The sequence below is a fragment of the Mastigoproctus giganteus genome, chromosome 11, assembly GCF_048544385.1.
Source record: "Mastigoproctus giganteus isolate SK-2022 chromosome 11, ASM4854438v1, whole genome shotgun sequence".
In the NCBI taxonomy this organism is placed as follows: Eukaryota; Metazoa; Arthropoda; class Arachnida; order Uropygi; family Thelyphonidae; genus Mastigoproctus; species Mastigoproctus giganteus.
Genome location: NC_143585.1, coordinates 124,009,399 through 124,028,458, shown reverse-complemented (window position 1 = coordinate 124,028,458; position 19,060 = coordinate 124,009,399). Strand labels below are relative to the sequence as shown.

At 37.5% G+C, this 19,060-nt stretch overlaps 1 protein-coding gene across 2 annotated transcripts in view; it reads left to right on the top strand.

Annotated features, from left to right (window-relative positions):
* Positions 1–19,060, top strand: part of Ide (Insulin degrading metalloproteinase) — a 692,915-nt gene that overhangs the window by 526,469 nt on the left and 147,386 nt on the right. The gene's annotated exons all lie outside the window — the stretch shown is intronic.

The following is a 19,060-nucleotide window of genomic DNA, read 5'->3' as shown; positions in this document are numbered from 1 at the left end:
AGATTGGTAGAGTATTTAATGATCACTGCCAAGCAGAGCTTGTTCAGAGTGGCCTAGACAGACTTTGGGGAGGGTCAGAAAAATGGCAGCTATGCTTTAATCCAGTAAAGTTTAAGGTATTGCACCTGGGTCAGTGTAACTCCAAAATAACTTATATACACGTGGTGGAGTTGAACTAAAGCTGGTAGTAGAGGAAAGAGACTTGAGTATTACGATACAGTCAGACATGAAGTTCTCCAAGCATGTAGTCTGGTTGTAAGGAAGGCCCATGGTGTCCTATCGATGATTTATCGAAAAATTGCTAGTAGAGATAAGGATGTCATAATCCCATTATATAAGGCTATTGCTAAACCACACGTGGAATACTGTGTTCAATTATGGAGACTGCACCTAAAGAAAGACATTGCTTCTTGAAAGGGTTCAAAGATGGCTAACTTGCCTGGTGAGATTGACAAAAGGATATGAGGAAAGACTTCGAATATGTGGGTTGCAAAGCTTGGAAACTAAGCACCTTAGAGGAGACTTGATTGAAGTGTTTAAGGCTCTGAGAGGCATAAGTAAAATGAATGAAGATGAAATTTTTATGGCTATAAGTGATTCTAGAACTAGGGCCATAATTTCAAGTTACAGGAGAAGATATTTAGACTGGATTGCAGGAAGTTTTATTTCATCCAGCGAGTTATAAATTACTGGAATAAGTTCTTCCAACCCACTGTCAGCCTCTACCACATGGGTGGTAGAGGCTGACAGTTTGGGGAAATTCAAAGGTCAGCTGGATAATTACCTACAGGCATAGGGAAATGCATAGGTTGTCTATTTCCTTTTTTCTTATTAATTATTATTTTTTTAAATTTTCTTCATATTATTATTATTTTATTTTTATTATTTTTTTTAATTTTATTTTATTTATTTTTTTATTATTTTTTTTATTTATTTATTATTATTATTTTATTATTATTTTTTTTTTTTGGCTGGTGTAGCATAAGCCATAATGCTTCCTTGCAACACGTGGCCATTGCTATAATACTATTCAAGAAGAATTCAAAAAACATTTTTGCAAGGACAGACTTCAATTTAAAGAATTCACAAAATAGAATAAGTAAACTAAATGCTGATTACTCAGCGTCCTTACTCTTTCTTATACAAGACAGTTAAATTTAAACAGATGGCTTCAGGATATGGTGTGCAAAAATTGTTTTCAGCCAGAGAGTAATTGACTGTTGGGACAAATTTTGGTCCTTGAGGCTGTTCAAATTCAAAGGTCAGCTGGATAATTTTCATAAAGAAATAAAAAATTAAACACACACACACACACACACACACACACACACACACACACACACACACACACACACACACACACACACACGATCTCAGAAATAAATAGCTTACAAAAATTTTACTGATAATCTGCGGTTTAATCTGAAGCTTTTATTGTGGGATATGAAGGGCTGACTAAGTTTGGATACTCCTGAATGGCCAGCTTCAACTGTGACTGTGTGATTACTTTCTCATATGATCCTTAAGGGTGCAGTGAGTTTAGCCTTGGTAGTATGAGGAATTATAATCAGTGTTCAGTATGTAAAAAACTACACTGTGTCTGATTAATATGACATCTGAGGATGCTGAAAGAAATGTCCCTAATTTTAATACCAGTCACTGTATAAAGGCAATGTCCTGTTACGAAACAAGCAGTTTAACATATTACACCAGGTGTCAACTCATTGTCAACAAAATTTATGAAAAACACATTTTACAGATTATTTTAACATTTATTGGTTGATTAATAGTGTTGACACTTATGTGTCATCAGCTTAGTCTTGTTAGATATTTATTCTGTTATTTCTATTCAAAGCTGTTCTTTGAAATATTGTTAAAATAATCTGTAAAATGTGTTTTTCATATATTTTATTGCGATCTAATATAAACATTAATTTTTGCAATCAATAGAAATATCCACTGGCCGGATAAAATTCTTTTGCAGGCCGTAGTTTGGGGACCCCTGTTACACCATATGGGTATGAACATATGGTATGAACACAAAACATATTGTGTATTTTTTTTTTTTTTTTGGTTAACAGATTTATTTCCTTAGAAGGGAATAGTTATCTATCCGGTATGTTATTCTTAATGCAATTTATTAATGAATAAGAGTAACTGTGGCATAGAAATCTATAGAAATTTGCATTAGTTGATGCATATGACGCAAGAAAGCAAGCTTATACAGCATCAGCCAAAAAAAAAAACCCTTCCCATTTCACCCATCCGGTCACACCAAATGTTTGTCTAGTTCAGCCTTAAATTTATTTAAGCTGTCAACTTCCACAACAACAGATGGAAGTCTGTTCCAGCAATCAACTACCCATTAACTAAAGGCAAACTCCTGCACATCTATTCTACAACTGTTTTTCCTCAATTTGAATCTATGCCCCTCAGGTTCTTAGTCTGAGCAAGCAGAATTATCCCGTCAGCATTCAGCCTGCTCAAACCATTCAAGGCCTTGTGCACCTCAATCAGATCACCTCGCAGGTGCCTAGTCTCCAGATGCTGCAACTTACAGAATTCAAGCCTCTCCTGGTAAGAGAACCAACTTGTTCCTCTCACCAATCTTGTTGCCCTTCTCTGTACTCGTTCTAGCAACTGTACATCCTTCCTAAAATGAGGCCTCCAGACCTGTATACAGTACTTAAGGTGTGGCCTGACTACTGCCTTATACAAAGGGATAATCACCTCCTTGTCCCTGCTAGCAAAAGTCCTATACTTCATTGACAAAACTCCATGACCTGCTCTGGCTGCCTGCCTGCATTGCTCAGAGAACTTTATATCTGACGGCACAGTTACCCCCAAGTGGTTTTCATTTTCCACCTCCCTGAGTGTAGTACCACATAGTTGGTATGTTTCTCTTGATTTACTGCTTCCCTATGCAGTACTTTGCATTTTTCAACGTTAAACTTCAGTTGCCACTTCTCAGCCCATCTGCCTAACTTTTCTAAATCCTGTTTCAGTAGCATGCTATCTTTGGTGTCATTAACAACCTTGCCAATCTTTGTATCATCTGCAAACTTGGACATTAGCATGATATACCTTCATCGATATCATTGATAAATACACAAAACAATAATGGGCCCAGCACCGAACCCCGGGGGACTCCACTAATAACATTAGTCCACGTAGAGCAGTGTCCATTTATTACCACTCTCTGCTGTCTCCCACTCAACCATCCTTTTATCCATTGCAGTAACTTGCCCTTAATGCCATACCACTCCAATTTGTACAGCAATCTTCTATGTGCAACAGTATCAAAAGCTTTCCTGAAATCGAAGTATATGATATCAAAATTATTTTTAGCATCCAGTTCCTTTGTGACCACATTGTAGTATTCAATCAGATTGGTCAGATAAGACTTCCCCTTAACAAACCCATGCTGTCTGAACTGTTGTGGCTGTCTTGTCTAGGTGATCCTGTATCACCTCTTTAACCAGTGACTCCATTATTTTTCTCCTAACAGAAGTTAAACTAACAGATCTTTAATTATTTGTGTCACCCTTTGAACCCCCTTTGTAAATTGGGGATACATTTGCACATCTCCAGTCCATGGGGACCTCACCTGACTCTAAGGATGCTCTCATAATTATGGCTAAGGGTTTCCTTTGCTGCCTCCTTTAATATAACTGGATAGATCCCATCCACCCCAGGTACCTTCCTTAAGTTTAACTTCAACAATTTCTCCTCCACTTTGCTCTCAGTTATTACAAAATCACTTAGCTGCCTGTTAGCATTGGATAAACTTCTGGCACTCCCCTCATTGAATAACTCCTCATATGTGAATGTAGATGCAAAATACTCCTTCAGTTTATCAGCTACCTGAGCATGATCATCGATAGTCAACCCATCTATGTTAAGTGGACCAATTTTTCCTCCCCTTCCTTCTAAAGTTTACATAAGTAAAGAACTCGTAATCTACCTTCGCCTGCCTAACCTCCTTTGTGACTTGATTACCGACCAGCTTATATCTGTGATGGATGCATATAAATTATCAGGCTTCTGTGTCACCTGATAATTTATATGCATCCCATGCATTTTTCTTCTCTGCTATATGCCTCATTAATTCATCCGACATCCATTTAGGCCTGAACCTTGAATAGTATTTCTTATTTGGTATGACAAGCCTAGTAGTCTCCAAGATTAAGTCCCTGAAGGTTTCCCATTTAGAATTCACCATTGGTAACATCATCAGTTGATTCCACTCTTTGGTATTTAAAAACTGTCTGAGACCTCTGTAGTTACCTTTACGAAAACAAAAACCCTTCCCTTTACCCTTGATCGTAGTTACATCTTTAAGTAAATCCCACATGAATACACTGTGATTACTGTCATAACTGCTGATAATCAGATCAAGGGTATTACTCCCTCTGGTTGCCCCTTGAACATGTTGCTGTAGAAAATAGTCCTCCAATAAATCCACAAAAGTCTTGCTAGAGTGTGTCAGTTACCAATCCACAATTTCCAGTCAATATCTGGAAAGTTAAAATCCCTCATTACAAGACATTCTGATTTACTGGCCCATTCTATTTCTCTGCACAACTGTTCATTGTACTCATCAGTGTCATTAGGCCTATAACATACTCCTACTCTCATTTTCCCTTTCCCAGTGTTTGTCACACCAAACAGACTCAACATTGCACTGTTCACCCATCTCAACTGGATGCACTTCCTTAGATTTTGTGTTTCTTAACTAACAGCATAACCCCTCCTCTCTTCCTATCCTATCAGCATGTTCGAGAGGCAACCAGAGAAAGTAACACTCTTGATCTGGTTATCAGCAGTGATCATTCGTGTATTAAGAATTTGCAGATAAAGGAACCACTAGGTGGCAGTGATCACAGTGTGCTGAAGTGGGATTTACTCAAAGAGGTAACTACCGTCAGGGGTAAAGGAAAGGGTTTTTGCTTCCGTAAAGGGGAGTACAGTGGTCTCAGACAGTTTTTAAATTCTGTACAGTGGGATCAACTGACGATGTTACAAACAGTAAATTCTAAGTGGGAAGCATTCAAAGAATTAATCGTGGAAGCTACTAGACTTTATATACTGATTAAGAAATATCGTTCAAGGTTTAGGCCTAAATGGTTATCAAATGAACTAATGAGACTCGTGACAGAGAAGAAAAATGCATGGAATGCATATAAATTATCAGGTGACGCAGAAGCCTGTGGCAGATATAAGCTAGTCTGTAATCAGGTCACAAAGGAGGTTCGGCAGGCGAAGGCGGATTACGAGAAATCTTTGGCAAAAGATGCTAAGAAAAACAGCAAGGATTTCTTTACTTATATAAACTCTAAAAGGAAGGGGATGAATATGATTGGACCACTTGACATCGATGGTTCGACTGTTGATGATCCTGCTCAGATAGCAAACAAACTGAATGAGTATTTTGCATCTACATTCACACGTGAGGAATTATTACAATTTGAAAATGGAAGAAGGTTATCAAATTGTAGCAGTGTGCTTAATGATTTTGTAATAACTGAGAGCAAAGTGGAGGAGAAATTGTTGAAGTTAAACATAAGAAAGGCACCTGGGGTGGATGGGATCTATCCAGTTATTTTAAAGGAGGCGGCAAAGCAACTAAGCAAACCCTTAGCCATAATTATGAGAGCATCCTTGGACTCAGGGGAGGTTCCCACGGACTGGAGATGTGCAAATGTGTCCCCAATTCACAAAGGTGGATCGAAGGGTGACACGAGTAATTACAGACCAGTTAGTTTAACTTCTGTTCCGGGTAAAATAATGGAGTCGCTGGTTAAAGATGCATTGCAGGATCATCTAGACAAGACTGCAGCGATAACTCAAACACAGCATGGGTTTGTTAAGGGAAAGTCTTGTCTGACAAATTTGATTGGTTATTATGATGTGGTCACAAAGGAACTGGATGCAAAAAATAATTTTGATATCATATACTTGGATTTCAGGAAAGCTTTTGACACTGTTGCGCATGGAAGACTACTGTACAAATTGGAGCAGAATGGTATTAAGGGTAAGTTGCTACAATGGATAAAAGGATGGTTAAGTGGGAGAAGACAGAGGGTGGTAATCAATGGGTGCTGCTCTTCGTGGACTAATGTTATTAGTGGAGTCCCACAGGGTTCGGTGTTGGGTCCACTGTTGTTTTGTGTATTTATCAATGATATTGATGAAGGTATATCAGGCTTAATGTCGAAGTTTGCAGATGACACAAAGGTTGGCAGGGTTGTTAATGACAGTAATGGCAGTGTGCTACTGCAACAGGATCTAGATAATTTGGGCAAAGTACTGTGTATGGGTAGAAATAACCCCAGAGAAACGTACCAACTGTGTGGTACTACACTTAAGGTGGTAGAAAATGAAAAAGACCTGGGAGTAATTGTGCAGTCAGATATGAAGTTTTCTGAGCAGTGCAGACAGGCTGCTAGGGCGGGTCATGGGGTTTTGTCAATGATATATAGGAATTTTGCTAGCAGGGAAAAGGAGGTGATTGTCCCTCTGTATAAGGCAATGGTCAGGCCACGCCTTGAGTACTGCGTACAGGTCTGGAGGCCTCATTTTAGGAAGGATGTAGATTTGCTTGAGCGTGTACAGAGAAGAGCAACACGATTGGTGAGGGGAATGAAGGGATTCTCTTACCAAGAGAGGCTTAAGTTCTGCAAATTGCAGTGGCTGGAGACTAGGCACCTGCGCGGTGATCTGATTGAGGTCTATAAGGCCTTGAATGGGTTGAGCACGCTGAATTCTGATGGGATCCTTCCACTTGTTCAGATTACCAACCTACGGGGACATAAGTTCAAATTAAGAAAGGACAGATGTAGAATAGATGTGCGGAAATTTGCCTTTAGCCAGCGGGTGGTTAATTGCTGGAACAAACTTCCATCTGTCGTTGTAGAAGTTGATAGGTTAAATAAATTTAAGGAGGAACTGGACAGGCATTTGGAGGGAATGGTGTGATTTTTTTTTTTTTTTTTTTGGCTGATGCTGCATAAGCTCCTACACTTGCTTTCTTGCATCATGTGCCACTACTACTACTACTACTACTACTACTACTATCTATCCTTACTATACACATTGTACTCCTCAAATTCCAATTCTGCACTGCTTATATCTGTGTGACACCATGTCTCTGATATCTCAACATTATCTGCCTTTGATGTCTTGATCAGCACTTCAAATTCATCAATTTTATTTACTATACTTGTAGCATTAGTGTACATGCAAGTATACATCACTTGTTCTTACTCTTAGTTACCCTAACACAGCTCATCTATTTACTTGTTCCATGATGACTCCCAGCAGCTCTTGAAATCCCCAGCAACTTGCTCTCTGGGCTGCTGCTCATTACAATAGAAGCCTGCCCGCGGCTAGTGTTAATCTTTTAGTCTGTGAATCACCCCCAAACTAGCAGTTTTCAGACCCACCTAACACTGCCTCAATAAACATCAGCAAATATTCTTGCACCCTTTCTATTTAAGCGTATCCCATCGCTGTAGAAGCAGTCTCTCCTGTTAGCAAGCACAGACCATGCTGAAAAAAATTCTACTCCGTGAGCCTTGCACAGTCTCTCCAGGGTTGAATTGATTGACAAGGCTCTCATCATATACTCCCTCCTATTGAGTTTGGGCAGAATTGCAGACACTTTCAAATTTAACCCTAACTCTCGACTTTTTTCAGAACTTGTACTTGTTAAGTAAATCTTCAGATCTCTTACTCTTAAGGTCATTAGTGCTAATGTGTACAACAATATCACCTTTTGTGCCATTAAAAGATGATATCTGCTCTACAATGTCATCAAATTTTGCTCCTGGCAGACCTACCCTGGTCCTGTTCCACTTATCCTTTTTGCATACTATATTCCCCATCTCCCTGACAATAGAGTCTTCGACAGTAACTTATGACTGTGGGATGAGTGCATTCTGCCTTGGAGATTGCCACTGTGTTGCCTGATACACAGGAGTGAGATTTGGCATTGAGTTGGGCAGCTGAGAGCTTGATGGGCCCCTCATATTAATTTCTTTGAGGACATTTACCCTACACATCAAACTCTCATAGATGCCCATCAGAATGCTGAGTTGGCGCCTAATTTTTTCACAGTCTCTGCACTTAGCACACACAAAGACATCCTCTTTGGCTAGATCATGTCCTGTTCTGTACAGGTCTGCGAACATTTCGCACATTGTTCTAGACTGTGATGCATGGGAGAATTTCCCCCTTCAGTTCTCCCACAAGCCACAGCACTTTGGGTATTCTGTGAATGCTGCTTTGCTGCTCTAGTCTGGGTCATGAATCTGTTTAAGTATAATTTAATTAACAATGAAATTTAATAAAATTAATAAATTTTATTGATAATACTATACTAATCTAACAGATTTCTAATACACTAAGTATTTCCCTATCTAGTTTTACGTTAAACCTTACGGTATTCTGTATCATATAACAATTGCAGCAAGTTACTAATGCAAAATCTACGGGCACTAAGTATTAATTTTCAAAATCACTATTTAAATTCAAAATAAACCACGGAGCTTAGCTAGAACTATAAAGCTACTTATAGAAAATAATTTAGTATAACAATTAAGTCAATAAAATGACTAAATATAAATGAATACTTAGCATTCGCCGGAGCTGCAAAAACCTTGACCGATGTGGTAGTAACTGTGTATGGCAGTGGTGTATTCAGGCCGGAATGCACCGGAATGAAGATCCGGTACCTTTTTCTAAATGTCACAATAGAAAATCATTAAATTTATACACTTAATATTATGAAACAATGGCATAATCAAAGGGGATGAAGAAATATCTATTTTACCCATTGCTACTAAAAATATACATTAATAGTAATCTTCACAATTAATAGATTTCTTTAAAAATTTATTTAAAAACGAAAATATAAATTTCGCAATGAAACTTGACCGTTTCTCACTAAAGTACAATGTGTTAGATAAAGAGATCCAACCAATGAGATATACTGTGATACGTGCGAACGCTGCATTTTGTATTGCTATGAGCTGAACACTAGAACTGGTTGTTCTGTGAACCATGAGTCTGAAGTCTGATTCAGTTACTGTACATTCGATGTGGCATTATCATATAGTCTTCTGGAGAATGAGTGTTCTGGTACTATTTTTTTTTACAACAAGCGTTCTGGTACTATTTTTTTTTTTTTTTAGCAATACACCTCTGGTGTATGGAAATCAATCTCTGTACAAGGTTATTAATTTTTTATTTGTCTGTTGATATACAATCAATTAATCAATTGATTGTATAGAATAGGCTTCTTGCATGTGTGATGTAAACAAAGTCAAAATGCAAGCATAACTCTAAATTTATCTTTTTATAGAATATTTAAAAAAATAAACTTTCTTTTGTGTGGAAAGAAATAAACTTTTAGAAATATCAGTTGATGATGAAACTCCCAACTAAATAATAGTAGCAATCTATAATATATATATATATATAGACAGAATTCACTCGCAGTTAAATTGGGAATGGAAATATCAAATTGGAAACCAATAAATTGTAGTGTCTGACACGGTTGACCCTATCTCTGCTACTTAACAGCAGCATATACATTAATGCCATTTTCAGACACTGGAGACTAACAATCCACACCACACTGACATAATCAAAGGGGATGAAGAAATATTCTACCTATCCTATGTTAAGAAGTATTATATAACAAAATGGTAATCATCTTGATTACATTTTGTTATATCTTGATTAACAAAATGGTAATCATCTTTACTATATGCTGATGGCCAAGTGCTCCTGGCCAATAATGAAAACAAGTTACAATGCTCGTTATACCATCTAAATCTTTACCACAAAAAAATTTAACATGGAAATATCAACTGCAAAAATAAAAATCATGGCTTTTCAAGGAAAGGAACCTGTCTGATGAAAATTTTTATTGGTAATACAATTCTTGAACAATTAAACTGCTTTTAATATCTGGGCTACAGCCAATATATTAAAAGAAATGAAAAAGAAAACTGTTAGTAACAAAATTTAATGCTATAACAGAGCACTTAGAATTACCAATCAAGTTAGTCCAGTGGTTTTCAACCGGGGTGCCGCAACAACATTCTTGGGGTGCCGTGTAATTTGGGTTTAAGTTACTTTAATTTATTATTATTATTATTTTTATTTTATTTTTTTAAAATTTCTATATTTATATCATTATAAAAAGGTGTACGGTATCCATTGTACCATATCTTTTTAATTTTGTAGTGATCTATAATTGATCTTTATTTAGTATCTCTATATAAAGAATAAAATTATTATATAGGTATATATTAAAAGGTCGAAAACCACTGTGTTAGCTATTTCTTTTGGCCTAGGGATACCATGAAAAAATTAGTGGGACACTAAGGGCGCTGTGAACCGAGAAAGTTTGGGAACCTCTGCACTAGCCAGACCAATACTCATATACAGAAGTGAAGCTTGGACTCATACAGAAGCAAAGGTGAATGCCAAATCACTTTAGTTGAACAGTTTAGGTTGCTAGACCACATAAAAAACAAGGACAGACTAGAAATGTCATCCATAACTGAATTCATCTAACAGTACACACAGAAACAGCCACGTGAAAAGAATGGATAAAACCAGGATACCTCATTGGATTCTCTAATACATCCCTAGAGGAAAAAGAATGCCAAATATGTTAACCAAGAGATGGATGGATGATCATACCTGATAGAAGGGTGATTATGATGATGAAATATTTTAGGGTGCAAGAATTTCTCTTTGCTATAGTGAGATTCAAGGAGCTTAAGGATTCCCAAGTTTCAGTTTCTAATGTATATGTAAGACATGAGTGGATATTATTAAAAACATTCAACTCCCAATTAACAGTATCTACAGTAGTAATAATAATTAGATCATCAATGTGTGATGGCTTTAAACCAATATAGATGGGGGGATAAATAGATAGTCATACCTACATGGTGTTAATATGTTAAATTACAAAATCTGATTATTGTGAGGAAATAGATATTCTTGCACAGTAAAATATTCCATAAAAAGACAAATTTAGGGTTATGCTTGCATTTTGATGGTTTACACCCTGCCATACACAAGAAGTCATGCAGTAAATTTATTGATGCAGTAAAAGTAAAATTCAGTATGACACAGGAACATAGAAATGAAGAAATTATCCTTGTTCATAGATTTCTACACTGTAGTTACTCTTCTTCATTAATAAATCACATTAAGAATAACATATGGATAGATATCTATCCAGTTCTAAGGAAATAAATCCATCAGCCAAAAAAATACATATAATGCATTTATTGTTCACATCCATATGGAGTAATATGTTAAATTGCTTGTTTTGTGACACTGACATCACTTTTATGTAGTGACTGGTACTGAAATTAGAGAAAAAATTTTCAGTATCCTCAGAATCATTGCTCTTAGAGATGGCATGTTAATATACAGGCATAATGTAGTTTGTCAGAGTGAATGCTCTGATCATAATTCCTTATACCAAGACTCCATTCATTGCACCCTTGTGGATTGTACACATAACTACATAAAGTCAGGTGATGCTTGTAACTCAGCTGCCCCTGAACTTAGTCAGTACTCAGTACTCTGTATCTCATGATCATAACTTCATATTTGACAATACCATATTATCAGTAAAAGTTTTTAAGTTTCTTATTTCTGAGACTTTGCATATGAAATTATAATGAAATTGTATTAATGTCCACTGACCCTCTATTATTTTGATGCATTGATTAATTACATTAAACTACAGGAGGAAGTGGCCCACAGTTCTCATCATTGTAGTTTAGTAATGGGTGGTCATTTTAGCATTAGCATTAGTAGAGGCATATGATGCAAAAAAGCAAGCTTATGCAGCATCAGCCAAAAAAAAAAAAAAAAAAACCACTTCCATTTCACCCCTCCGTTCGTTCGAAATACCTGTCCAGCTGAGCCTTAAATTTATTTAGGCTATCAACTTCCACAACAAGAGATGGAAGTCTGTTCCACCAACCAACTACCTGCTGGCTAAAGGCAAATTTCCGCACATCAATCCTACATCTGTCTTTCCTCAATCTGAATTTATGCCCTCTCAGGTGATTATTCTGAGCAAGAGAAAGAATCCCACCGGCATTGAGCATTCTCAAACCATTCAAAGCTTTATACACCTCTATCAGATCACCTCGCCGGTGCCTAGTCTCCAGACACTGTAATTTACAAAACTTAAGCCTTTCTTCGTAAGAGCAGCCCTTTGTTCCATTCACTAATCTTGTTGCCCTTCTCTGTTTGTTTGGTTTTTAGGAGCATTAGCAACTAAAGTCATATTGGTCCGGGAATATGCAGTGGTCATTCCCTTGTCCTTTCCGCATTTGGTGGTGACGGGCTTGAACTCCGGTCTAATCAAGAAGTGTGTGCAACGCACTGCTGCTCCTTCCCACCTGGCTACAGAGGTGCCGTGCCCGTCTCTGAAATGAGAAGGGCACGGCACTTCATCCTTCTTGAAATGAGGCCTCCAGACCGTATACAGTACTCAAGGTGTGGCCTGACCATTCCCTTCTACAAGGGAATAATCACCTCCTTATCCCTGCTAGAAATATTCCTGTATATCATTGACAAGACACCATGAGCTACTCTTGCAGCCCGTCTGCACAGCTCAGAGAACTTCATATCTGCCTGCACAATTACCCCCAAGTCCTTTTCATTCTCTACCACTGTCAGTGTAGTACCACAGAGTTGATACATTGTACTTTCCAGATCCTGTTGCAGCAGCATAGCGCCAATAGTGTCCTTAACAACCCTGCCAACCTTTGTATTGTCTGCAAACTTGGACATTAAGCTTGATATACGATCATCAATATCATTTATAAATACAGAAAACAGTAATGGACCCAACATTGAACCCTGAAGGACTCCACTAATAACATTAGTCCACGATGAGCAGTGTCCATTGTTTACCACTCTCTGTATTCTCCCCCTCAACCATCCCTTTATCCATAGCAGCAGCTTGCCTCCAATGCCACACTGCTCCAATTTGTGCAGCAGTCTTCCATGTGCAAGAGTATCAAAAGCCTTTCTAAGATCCAAATATAAAATATCAAAGTTATTCCCTGCATCCAGTTCTTTTGTAACTGCATCATAGTATCCAATCTAATTAGTCAGGCAAGACTTTCCCTTAATAAAACCATGCTGTGTCCGAGCTATAACTGAAGTCTTGTCTAGATGATCCTGCAGTGCTTCTTTAATCAGTGTCTCCATTAATTTTCCTGGAACAGAAGTTAAACTGACAGGTCTATAATTACTTGTGTCAGCCTTCGATCCTCCTTTGTGAATTGGGGTTACATTTGCACATCTCCAGTCTATGGGTACCTCCCCTGAGTCCAAGGAAGCTCTCATAGTTATGGCTAAGGGTTTGCTTACTTCCTTTGCTGCCTCCTTTAATATAACTGGATAGATCCCATCCACCCCAGGTGCCTTTCTTGTGTTTATCTTCAACAATTTCTTCTCCACTTTACTCTCAGTTATTACAAGATTATCTAGCTTACTGCTAGAGTTGAATATGCCACTGGCATTCCCCTCGCTAAATAACTCCTCATGTGTGAGGAGTATTTGGTAGGTATTAGTTTGTATGTAAAGCCTAGTAGCTTCCAAGATAAGTTCTTTGAATGCTTCCCATTTTGAATTTGCTGTTGATAACATCATCAGTTGGTCCCACTGTATAGAATTTAAATACACTCTCAGACCATTGTAGTTGCCTTTATGAAAGCAAGAATCCTTCCCTTTACCCCTGATGATAGTTACCTCTTTGAGTAAATCCCACTTCAGCACACTGTGATCACTGCCACCTAGTGGTTCCTTTATCTGCAGATTCTTAATATGCACATTTTTTCAGCATCTGAGTCATTCATGCTGTACCCTTACTAATGATGTGAAAAGTATTTTTTCACTTCTGGGAAGTTTTTCAAGTTTTAATATGCATGTGAGCATTATTGTTTGATGTGTGCATTGGAAGCCTTTTCATGCTCACATTGTTTTTGACAATATTTGTGCTGGCTGTGATCTCACTGTCATTGTTCTTTGGGCATACCTTTTACCAATAGTGCTATTAGTTTTAGTTTATTTTTAAGATTAGATTCATAATACAGATGTTTTGGGAAATCCCCTGAAATTTTCAGCAGCTTATTAAATGAATTTTTCAACATGAGAATGCCTATTTCTTTTGAATGGGAATGAAATCTAATTTCTATAAAAGAGATTTTAATAAATTGATTTGTGTTAGGAGGCTTTCCTTTATAATATATTTGTGCATGCAGATTTGCATGCATAAAACTATTTCTAATAGCAGTAAAAGCACATGAATATTTAGCCTAATTAAGGCATTCACATATTCAAGAATAATAGATTTTTAAAACTGAAAAAGTAGTGTGAAGTCTGATACTATGCATTAGCATTAGTAGAGGCATATGATGCAAGAAAGCAAGCTTATGCAGCATCAGCCAAAAAAAAAAAAAAAAAAAAAACCCACTCCCATTTCACCTTTCAGTTCATTCCAAATACCTGTCCAGCTCAGTCTTAAATGTATTTAGACTATCAACTTCGACAACAAGGGATGGAAGTCTGTTATTATTATTATTAATAGCCATATGGTGCAAGGAAGCCTGAGGCTTATGCTGCACCAGGAAAAAAAAAATTTCCAAGTTACTCTGAGAGAGAAAGAGAGAGTCAAAAGTAGAAGGGAATCACCAAGAAAGAGAAGAATGATGATATCCAGCTCAGGACCCTGGGTGTGCCAAGCCCATACTCACCAGATGTGAGCCCCCGACCAACCAACTACCCGCTGGCTAAAGGCAAACTTCTGCACATCTATTCTACATCTATCTTTCCTCAATTTGAATTTATGCTCTTTCAGGTGATTATTCTGACTAAGAGAAAGAATCCCATCAGCATTGAGCTTGCTCAAACCATTCAAGGCTTTATACACCTCAGTCAGATCACCTCGCAGGTGTCTAGTCTCCAGACACTGCAATTTGCAAAACTTAAGCCTTTCTTCATAAGAGCAACCCTTTGTTCCATTCACTAATCTTGTTGCCCTTCTCTGTACTCATTCCAAAAGCTCTATATCCTTCTTAAAATGAGGCTTCCAGGCCTGTATAAGTACTCAAGGTCTGGCCTGACCATTGCCTTATACAAGAGGATAATCACCTCCTTATCCGTGCTAGAAAAATTTCTGTAGATCATTGACAAGACACCATGCAGACTGTCTGCACTGCAGACAGGCTGCATGGTGTCTTGTAGACTGTCTGCACTGCTCAGACTGTCTGCACTGCTCAGAAAACTTCATATTTGCCTGCACAATTACCCCCAGGTCCTTTTCGTTCTCTACCGCTGTGAGTGTAGTACCACAGAGTTGATACGTTACTCTGGGGTTACTGTTTACCATATGTAGTACTGTACATTTGTCAATGTTAAACTTCATTTGCCACCTCTCAGCCCCTCTGCTCAACTTTTCTAGATCCTGTTGCAGCAGCAGCGCACTGTCAGTAGTGTCCTTAACAACTCTGCCAACCTTTGTATCGTCTGCAAACTTGGACATTAAGCTTGATATACCATCATCAATATCATTTATAAATACAGAAAACAACAATGGACCCAACACTGAACCCTGAGGGACTCCACTAATAACATTAGTCCACGATGAGCAGTGTCCATTCTCTGCTGTTTCGCACCCAACCATCCCTTTATCCATAGCAGCAATTTGCCTCCAATGTCACACTGCTCCAATTTGTTCAGCAGTCTTCCATGTGCAACAGTATCAAAAGCCTTTCTAAGATCCAAATATATAATATCAAAGCTATTCCCTGCATCCAATCAAATTCGTCAGGCAAGACTTTCCCTTAACAAAACCATGCTGTGTTCGAGCTATAACTGAAGTCTTGTCTAGTTGATCCTGCTGTGCTTCTTTAACCAGCGCCTCCATTAATTTTCCTGTAACAGAAGTTAAACTAACAGGTCTATAATTACTTGTGTCACCCTTTGATCCTCCTTTTGTGAATTGAGATCAGTTTTCCACATCTCCAGTCCATGGGTACCTCCTCTAAGTCCAAAGAAGCTCTCATAATTATGGCTAAGTGTTTGCTTACTTCCTTTTGTGCCTCCTTTAATATAACTGGATAGATCCCATCCACCCCGGGTGCCTTTTTTATGTTTATCTTCAACAATTTCTCCTCCACTTTCCTCTCAGTTATTACAAAATCATCTAGCTCACTGCCAGAGTTTGCTTCACCTCTGGCATTCCCCTCGCTGAATAACTCCTCATGTGTGAATGTAGATACAAAATACTCATTGTTTGTTAGCCACCTGAGCAGGATCATAAACAGTTGAACCATCAATATCCAGTGGACCAATCTGATTCAGTTTACATAGAGTTTACATAGGTTTACATCTAGAGTTTACATCTTTGCATCCTTTGCCAAGGATTTCTCATAATCTGCCTTTGCCTGCCTAATCTCCTTTGTGACTTGGTTACAGACCACCTTATATCTATCATAGGCTTACATGTCATTGATTAATTTATATGTATCCCATGCATTTTTCTTCTCTGCCATATGTCTCATTAGTTCATCTGACATCCATTTAGGCCAAAATCTTGAACATTTCTTAGTTGGTATGTAAAGCCTAGTAGCTTCCAAGATTAATTCTTTGAATGCTTCCCATTTTGAATTTGCTGTTGGTAACATCATCAGTTGGTCCCACCTTGTAGAATTTAAATACTGTTTCAGACTACCGTAGCCGCCTTTGCGAAAACAAAAACTCTTCCATTTACCCGTAATGGTGGTTACCTCTTTGAGTAAATCCCACTTCAGCACACTGTTCAAGTTTGCCTGCTTGAACAGTGTGCTGAAGTGGGATTTACTGAAGTACTGAAAAGTAGTCTGAAGTCTGATACTATGTGGCAGTATATGTATGTTTTGGTATAATGTACATACATTTGATGTGTGCTTTGAAATTGTAAAAACTTTAATTATAATTTATTCTTTGTTATTTATTTCAATTTTACATGTTCCCAAAAACCAGAACTTCTAAACGTGTGTCCTCATAACCGAAACTTCCAAATGCCACATTCCATTGAGTTGTTTAATGATATGAAGGTTTATTCTCATTACTTTATAATTTATTTACATTCACTTTTACTATTCGTGTATATGCACAGAAATATAGACATCAGTAAATTAAATGATCATATGAATGATTTAGTTATTGGACTGTTCACTTGGACATAATGGGTGCCTTATGAGTGATTTAATCTTGAGTGTATCATATATGCCAAAATATAAAATTTCTTTCTCATTGATGCCCTTCTTTGACTAAATATAAAGTAAATAAAAGAATGAAAGATTCACTTTTTTTTTAAATTTTTATAAAAATTTATTAAACAATAATTTGTTTCATATGAAATTAAAATTTCACATATTATGAGGGTGGCTTGGAAAATTCGTGGCCTGATATGAAAGGGTAGCGGTACATGGTTAAAAATTTAATATATAACAATTCAAGTAGTAACCACCAAGTTTCAAGTAGAGTCTTTTTTTTTTTTTTATTAAGTCAAGAAAGTTGTGTAAATGAGGACAAATGGACAGAATCGGACACCATGCAGTTATCCAATATTTGGGGGAAAAACTGATGCCAAAGGTAATTCATGAGGATATGGTTACAGTACTGGGGAAGGATACCCCTTCCTATTCCCTGGTTAAGAAGTGGGCAACAGAATTTAAACAGGGGAGGTAGAGCCTGGAAGATGGCAGTTCTTCCAGAGCCCCACACCGTGGAAGGTCTGCATCATCTGTCACTCCAGAAGTTGCTGACAGTGTGACAGTTTGGTACATTGCCAGTGTCTTGGCATCTCATCAAAATGTTTGTCTCACATAATAGCAAGGTTCTTGCTATGAAAAAGCATGATGTGTTCCAAAGCTATTGACAGCATATTAAAAACACACAAGTATTGTGAAGTCAAGTGAACATTTGTATTGTTTTCAAACAGATCCGGCAAATTTACTTGCAAAGTTTGTCACCATAGATGAGACATGGAGCCATCACTTTCAGCCAGAGACAGAAGAACAGTCCAACAGTGGAAACACAGCTGTTCTCTCCCTCCAAAGAAAGCCAAGTTGGAAAGGTGATGGCATTGGGATTTTAGGATGCTGATGGAGTGTTGCTAGTGGATTACCTTCAGAGAAGCCAGACTTTGGAGGGGACTGTATTGAAAAGTAACATGCTAGCTACCAGACTCTTTAAATAAGCTATTCGTACTCAGACCTCAAACTTTTAAAATGCCTCTCATAAGTTCATTGTAATCATTTTATGAGCAAAATATTTTTCCAAAAATATTTCAAAATATTTCAAAAATAGTCATAGGGGCATATTATGCAGACCTTGTGAGGCATTTTTATGAAAACATCAAAGACAAACACTGGGAAAACTGAGCAAAGGAGTCTTGTTCCAGCAGGACAATGATCACAAGTGTGTAATTATCATGGTTGTATTGCATGAATACAGCTTTGAAATCTTGGACCATCCCTCATATTTATCAGATCTAGCACTATTAGACCTTCCACTGTTTCCTGAATTTAAAAAAATATCTCTCTGGCATCTATATTCCCACTGACAATGACATCATTGCTGCAGAGGATGCATTCCTGGAGGCCCAAAAGAAAACTTTCTTTGCACCTGGAATCAATATATTGCAGCATTGAAAGCAAAAGTTATTTGGAGGGAACTGTGTTGAAAAGTAACATGCTAGCTACCAGACTCTTCAAATAAACTCTTCATTCTCAGACCTCGAACTTTTAAAATGCCTCTCATAAGTTCATTGTAATCATTTTATGAGCAAAATATTTTGCCAAAAATTGAAATTTAATTTATTTGTGTTAGTTATCTTTACGGGTGATTCATAACATTGATCCCATAACAATTTATGCTATTAAATAAATGATAAATGGCTCTTAATCTACCACTGTAATTTAACACTTAATTTACTAATATTATGCAATTAATTTTT